The sequence below is a fragment of the Chlorocebus sabaeus genome, chromosome 2, assembly GCF_047675955.1.
Source record: "Chlorocebus sabaeus isolate Y175 chromosome 2, mChlSab1.0.hap1, whole genome shotgun sequence".
NCBI classification, from domain to species: domain Eukaryota; kingdom Metazoa; phylum Chordata; class Mammalia; order Primates; family Cercopithecidae; genus Chlorocebus; species Chlorocebus sabaeus.
Genome location: NC_132905.1, coordinates 16,196,433 through 16,203,553, shown reverse-complemented (window position 1 = coordinate 16,203,553; position 7,121 = coordinate 16,196,433). Strand labels below are relative to the sequence as shown.

Sequence of the window (7,121 nt, the reverse complement as noted above, 5' to 3'; positions counted from 1 at the left end):
CAAGTGCTGAAAAAACATAATTGCCTCTCTACAATCTTATACCCATCAAAAATATGCTTCGAAAGTGAAGATGAAATAAAAGCATTTTTAGAGAAGCAAAAATCGAGAGACTTTATTGCCAGCAGATCTGCACTAAAATCAACACCAGAGTTCTTCAGGCAGAAGAAAAATGATTCTAAATGGAAGTGTAGATATGCAAGAAAGAACGGAGAGCCACAGAAATTTAATACATTGGTAAATTTAGTGAGTACATAAAACAATAGCAAGAATGTCCTGTGGGGCTTACCGTATCTGTAGAATTAGATGATGTGACAGGGATGATGCGTCTATCCAGGAAAAATGTTTAATGGGGTTACCGTGCCCTATGGTTCCCCATTGTCCAGGAAGTGGCAAGATTCTAATTTAGGGCAGACCATAATGACTGGAGGAGATATGTTAGAATCCCTAGTATTGCAGTGAAAGAATAATGAAGATATTAAGATGAATGAGCTAATTGGAATTGACAAAATGGAATAATACAAATATTTGTTAAGAAAAAATAAGGCAGTAAAAGAGAGAGAAAGGTGATGCAAATAAAAAACAAACAGTAAGAAACCAGACCTAAATTGTATGAATAACTGCATTAAATATAAGCAGAAAAACCAGTCTTACTTTTAATCCGTAGAGATAAATGGGTCTGTTTCTCGTCTACTCCAAAATATTTCAAAGGTAGATGTGTGTATGAATCCCCTGAGGAGCTTTTAAAAATGTTTAATTCTCTGAGCCCGACTTCAGTAGTTCAGGGGTGGGATTTGAGAATCTGCATTTTTCATAAGACTCAGACCATTCCTGGAGAAACAGTGACCTCGCCTATGAAATGGGAGGGATAGGGACGAGGGATAAATTGTTCACAGACTGCTTTAGTTGTTGTGGAGCTTGGAGCTTAGCAAGGGGTTGATACAAAAACACAAGTCAATGCAATGCAATAAATTGTGAAAGAACTGTCTTCTAGGAGGGACCTTTGCCCTCCTGCAAATGGCAGATGAGAGGAGTTGGAGGTTTTCTCTCATCTTAATTATTCAGATCTTGGCACCTGAGGAGCAGACCAGCTGGGATTAGGAATCCAAAGCGGGCAGGATCCGTCTACACACTCCTGTGTTTATTTATTTATGCAGCTCCAGCAAAGAAAGTTAGAAACAGGGCTGGCCCGTGGCTGGGAGACGGAGTCTGACACTGCATATGCGTCTGTGAGACTCAGTCTGGTCCTGGATGCCCGACTCCCCGAGGTCTGTCTGTGCACTGGGCCAAGGCCCTACTGGCTACAGAACACAGGCGGTGAGGGCTGCACAAGGGAGGGGCTGTGGTTTCAGATGCTGACGCAGCTGGCTGGCCTCCTGCTCCTGGTCTCCCGGAGGTTCCCTGCCCTCAGCAATAGAAGGTAAGACAGGGATCACATCCCAAGGTGAAAGGGGGCTCGTGCCAGCCTTGAAAGTGGTTGGAAGGTCTTTTTGTGGCAGCCAGGAAGGGCTGGCTCTGCTTTTAGATTTACAAAGCTGCTCGGATAGGGGCCGTCTCAGGCAGAGGGCCACGAGGGCTGGGGAGAGCAGGTCTGCTCTGCCTCGGGCTGCCCAGGCGACATGCCCAGGGATCTGTGTTTCTCCTGGAGCCTGTTAGGTTTGGGAGCACCCCGTATGGTGGCCCAAGGTCCGAGGTCCAATCTAGGGAGACAATGGTGTTGGCTAACTTTGCTTAACTCTCCAAAAAAAAAAAAAAAAAAAAAAAAAAAATGGTGTGGTAGGATACGGGTGACTTCTCCCTTTTGTCTTTTTCTGTTTTTACATTGATAGAATGTTTTTGTGTTTTGAACAGTTTAAATTGCGTGAAAAGTACTGAACGTTCCTATAAATCCCTTCAATGCCTGGCCCCTGCCACTTTCCCCTATATTACCATCTTACTAAACATTTGTTACAATTGATGAGTCAGGGCGGGGAATTTAGGGGTGGATTAGTAACTGCTATGGAGAAAACCACGGAAGTGGGAAAAGTGCAAAGTCATTACTCATTTTTGAGAAAACAAAAATGAAACAGAACAAAAAATGTGTAAAAGAAAGATGATTAAATTTTAGACCTCATGGCTCAGTTGTGGATGTTTTTACCCATGGTGGTGTAAACACTGAGCTTTTCTCTTTCTCCAGCTTTCTGGAGGTAAAATTGACAAATAAAAATTATATATATTTAAAGTGTGCAAAGTAATGTTTTGATGTATGCTGTGAGATGCATGATATTCATCATGTTGTGAGATGAATACCACAATCAAGCTAATGAACATATCTGTCACCTGACATAGTTGCCTTTTTTGGTGTGGTAAGAATACTGAAGATCTATTCTCTTAGCAAATTTCACATGCACAGTATTGAGTATAAATATACAATATATTATTCTTAATGAGAGTCACCATGCTGTACATTAGGTCCCTGAAAATTTGTACCCTTTTGATTGTCTCCCCATTTTTAATGTGCTTCTATCTTCCTTCCTACCTTCCTTTCTTTTTTTTTTTTTTTTTTTGAGACTGGGTCTTGCTCTGTTGCCCAGGCTGGAGTGCAGTGGTGTGATCTCAGCTCACTGCAGCCTCAATCTCCCAGGCACGAGCGATCTTCCCAATTCAGCTTTCCGAGTAGCTGGGACTACAGGCACGTGCCACCACACCCAGCAAATTTTTATTTTTATTTTTTGTAGAGACAGGGTCTGGCCATACTGCCCAGGATCGTCTATATTTGTTATGTATGTAAAGGCTCGATATGGCTCTTCCAGGAAGATGGGCAAAGGGGAATGTATGAGGGGCTCTGGTCTGAGAACAAAATCCTCATGATTTTTGTTTCATAGTCTGTAGACAGTAGATAATGAACTAGAAAAATAAGCAAATAGCAACCTAAACATATTACTCACAAATGTAGAGGTTAATACTCGTAGACCTGCTAAAATTGTTGAAAATGGTTGTTTCTGGAGAGCAGTAGTGGGAGTTGGGGTGGGAAACTGCAGCTTTTCATTGTCAGCCATATAATCCTATTACCTTGTATGACTTTGATAAAAATTATAATTAACTTTGAAAGAATAAGTATTTTTGCTGTTGATTTCATACGTAAATAGATGCCTCTGAGCCAGAGTCAGCTCTCACACCTCTCTCTGTCCTTCCCACCCCCAACCTGGTAGCAAATCCTGTCGGTTTCACTTTCAAAACACAGGCAGGATGAGTTCACCTCTCCGCGTGCCACCTCTCCCGCTACAGCCCTAGCTGCCATCATCTCCCGTTGGACTCTTGTGGGTGCCTCTTCCTGGGTCTCCTTGCTTCTCCCTGGCTGCAGACTGCCTTGCAGATGGTCTACTCCCCACGGAGCCCAGAGGGTCTGCCAATAGTGGAGTCGTCTCTGCCACTCCTCAGCTCACAGCAGCCTGTGGCTTGTCGCCTCTCATGGAGTAAAAGCCAATGATGTTACCAGAATCCACGAGGCCCTGGAGGGCCTCACCGTTCCCCTCACGTCTATCGCGGAGCACGATGCCGGTCCATGCCCAAGAGAGACTCTGTTGCCTGGAACACAACAGGAGCTCAGCACAGCCAAGGCTCAGGGCAGAACACTCTTCTCTTCCGACAGAGCAGGTGTTAAGGAAGTGCCTGCTATTATGGTCACTGTGAACATTATTATTCTAGAATATGAGCTCATTGTGAGACTCTTGCTGACTTGTTTGGTGTTTTGTATTGTTTTTTTCTTTTTCTTTTAATTTTCATTTATTTTATTAAATTTTATTTTATTTTCATTTATTTTATTTTATTTTATTTTATTTTATTTTAGAGATAGGTGGGTGTAGTGGCACGTGTGTGGTGGTTAGCTGGCTGTGGTGGCACGTGCCTGTAGTCCTAGCTACTCTGGAGACTGAGTTAGGAGGATCACTTGTGCCCAGGAGGTTGAGGCTGAAGTGAGCTAAGATCATGCCACTGCACTCCAGCCTGGGCAACAGAGCAAGACCCTGTCTCAAAAAAAAAAAAAAAAAAAAAAAAAAGGCCGGGTGTGGTGGCTCACGCCTGTAATCCCAGCACTTTGGGAGGCCGAGGTGGGCAGATCACCTGAGGTCAGGAGTTCGAGACCAGCCTGAGCAACATGAGAAATCCTGTCTCTACTAAAAATACAAAATTAGCCGGGCGTGGTGGTGCATGCCTCTAATCCTAGTTACTCAGGATGCTGAGACAGGAGAATTGCTTGAACCTGGGAGGCAGAGGTTGTGGTGAGTCGAGATTGCACCATTGCACTCCAGCCTGGGCAATAAGAGCGAAACTCTGTATCAAAAATAAAAAATAAAAAATAAAATAAAAGTACATTAAAAATGGGCAGACAGTCAAAGGGTACACATTTCCAGAGACCTAATAGACAGCATGGCGACTCTCATTAAGAATAATAGATCTCCCTATGTTGCCCAGGCTGGTCTCAAACTTTTGGGCTTGGATGATCCTCCCCACTCAGCCTCCCAAAATGCTGGGATTAAAGGTGTGAGCCCCTGTGCCCGGCCTATACTGTTTCGAGTGGCAGCTTTATACACACGAAGCAGGCTACCCCAACTTCTGGTTTCTCATGTATGAGAGAAACACGAAATGATGGAGATTCACTCCTCTTTGTCACCCTAGAGGGTGGAACTGATGCCTTCAAAGGCTGTCTCCGAGGAACTGGGCTGGGTGGAACTGCCACGAGGGTCAGAGGGGCTCAACAGAAAAGGCCTCCTGCAGCCACGTTCAGCTTGGGGGCCTGGAGAGCCGCTCTAAGGTGCCAGTGCTTGGCTGGCAGGGAGCAGAGACTGGGTCCCACTTGTGTCAGAGGGCTGGACCCCTGGGGACAAAGAGGTGCTCCCAACATGCTGGCTGGGAGCGCATTCTTATCTTGTTCTCAGGCTTCCGTCGTGGAGACTGAAGGACCAAGGTGGAAAGCCAAGGAGAACGTTCCAGCTTCCAGGCTGCGTGTCCACCTGCCCATGCTGCTTATCGTCTTTCTTCTTCTTTCTTTATTAGGAAATGTTTTGTATTAAGTAGAGCCCACTTAGAGCATCACAACTATTTTATATATTTTTCAAATCTTAATTTCATTTTTAATCTCACAATGAATACAAAAAATAGACTTTTATCAAAATGGAAACAATTTGGACGTGTATGGGATAAAAGCATCATCCTTTCCCACAGTTTCACTTCCCTACTCAGTATTCGTTCATATAAATAGCCTGTGTTCTTCTAGATTATTTTCCATGCATGTACCTCTATAAATGTGGGCATGCAAAATACATGTCAGTTATTCATACAGATAAATATATTTTTTCTTTCTTTCTTTTTTTTTTTTTTTTTTTTGAGATGGAGTCTCTGTCACTCAGGCTGGAGTGCAATTGCATGATCTTGGCTCACTGCAACCTCTGCCTTCTGGGCTTAAGCAGTTCTTCTGCCTCAGCCTCCGGAGTAGCTGGGATTACAGGCACACGCCACCACACCCGGCTAATTTTTGTATTTTTAGTAGAGATGAGGTTTCACTATGTTGGCCAGGTTGCTCTCGAACTCCTGACCTCAAGTGATTGCCTGCCTCGGCCTCTGAAAGTGCTGGGATTACGGTCATGAGCCACCTTGCTTGGCCTATAAATATCATTCTTCACCTCCCTTTTTCATGTAGTAGATGTCTGGGATATAGCCCTCTGCCAGTGCACACTGACCCACCTTATTCCTTTAAATGCCTGCATAGTCATACACGGTATGGGTGCACCATATATTATTTAACCATTGTGTTATAGACGAGTAGGTATTTTTCATTTGCTTATGTATTCATTCATTCATTCATTTGCTTTTGCTGTTATAAATATTACTGTAGAGAACATCTTTAAATTTTTAACGACATCCTTTATTATGCAAAAGTTTTAAAGTTTAATGTAGTCAACTGCAAGAGAAAGACACCCCTAACTGATTCAAGCAAAAGTAAAATGTATTGATTTATACAACTGAAAAACTCAGAAGTGAGACTTAGGTGGATTCAGGGGATTAAACAAGCCACCAGGATTGTTTATTTCAGCTCCATTCTCCTCCATGACGGAGTCATTCTTGGGCTCTCCAGGAGGTAAGACGACTTCCAGTAGCTCCAGAACCATTTATGTTTTAAGTCCACTTAAAATGATTTGAGCAGAATAATAGAACCTCAGTCTAAAAAGTGGCTTAGTTCCCCCTTTCCCCATCCCCTCCCCGCCCCACATAACAAGAAGCCTGAAGGTAGTTAGCTCAGAGAATGACTCGGTAACTCAGAACCTAAGACTCTAGGGAGATTTCTTTGTAATTCCGTGATTCATTTTGGTATAGCCCGAAAATGGCTGCCACTTGCTGTGTTCACACAACAGTGTCCAGTGAAGGTAGGAAAGCAAGCCTTTTGTCAGGCACATCTCTCTTTTATCAGACAGGGCAAATGCCCCCCAGAACCCCCAACCTCCCAACCCCACACCCCAAAAGACACTCCATCAGAGTCCACTGGCTGGACTGAATCATGTGACTCTGACTTCCCCACAAAGGAGGATGGGAAAGCAAGGATCAGGCACTCTCAGCCTCGGGATTGGGGAACTAAGGGTGGGGAGCTGTTGGGTGGACAACCAGCAGAGCGTGACCCAAGAAGCATCTCTCCCAGTCACTCCTGCTCCAGAGCCAGGGCTCGCTCTGCTTGGATTAATTCCTGTCACATGCTCATCCTGAACTACTTCCAGGTCAGAGGGACTTACCTGCTAATTGGCCAGACCCGGTCACGTTTTCTACCCTTAGATCCAAACCTGGAGCTCATCCTGAACCCAGTGATGGGCAAAAGGAGAGTGACTGCTTAGTTACCAGGGTCTGGTTACCAGAAGATGGGGCAATGAATGCCAGAAACTTAAATTATGAAATTTGCACTAGAGAAGCCACATGCACATGGAATAATCATTATTGGTTGCATTGTCAATTTCAGAGCATGAGTTTCTGGCTAATGCTGACTTTTAGTAACTTCCTCTCCATCTTCTCAGCAGTGAATGGTGAAAAGGACTTTTCCTTTTCTTCCACACTTCCCTTGTTCTCACCTTCTCCTACCCATGCCATTTGCCTCTCTGGAA

At 44.1% G+C, this 7,121-nt stretch overlaps 1 long non-coding RNA gene across 2 annotated transcripts; it reads left to right on the top strand.

Annotated features, from left to right (window-relative positions):
• The first annotated feature begins 327 nt into the window (after positions 1 to 327).
• LOC140708887 (uncharacterized) lies at positions 328 to 6,004 on the top strand. 2 transcript variants are annotated; one of them, XR_012089177.1, is made up of 2 exons: positions 328 to 1,417; positions 3,189 to 6,004. It is a non-coding gene; the product is annotated as an uncharacterized lncRNA (long non-coding RNA). The 2 variants fall into 2 exon arrangements; XR_012089176.1 differs by having other exon boundaries at positions 3,221 to 5,877.
• Positions 6,005 to 7,121: the final 1,117 nt, after the last annotated feature.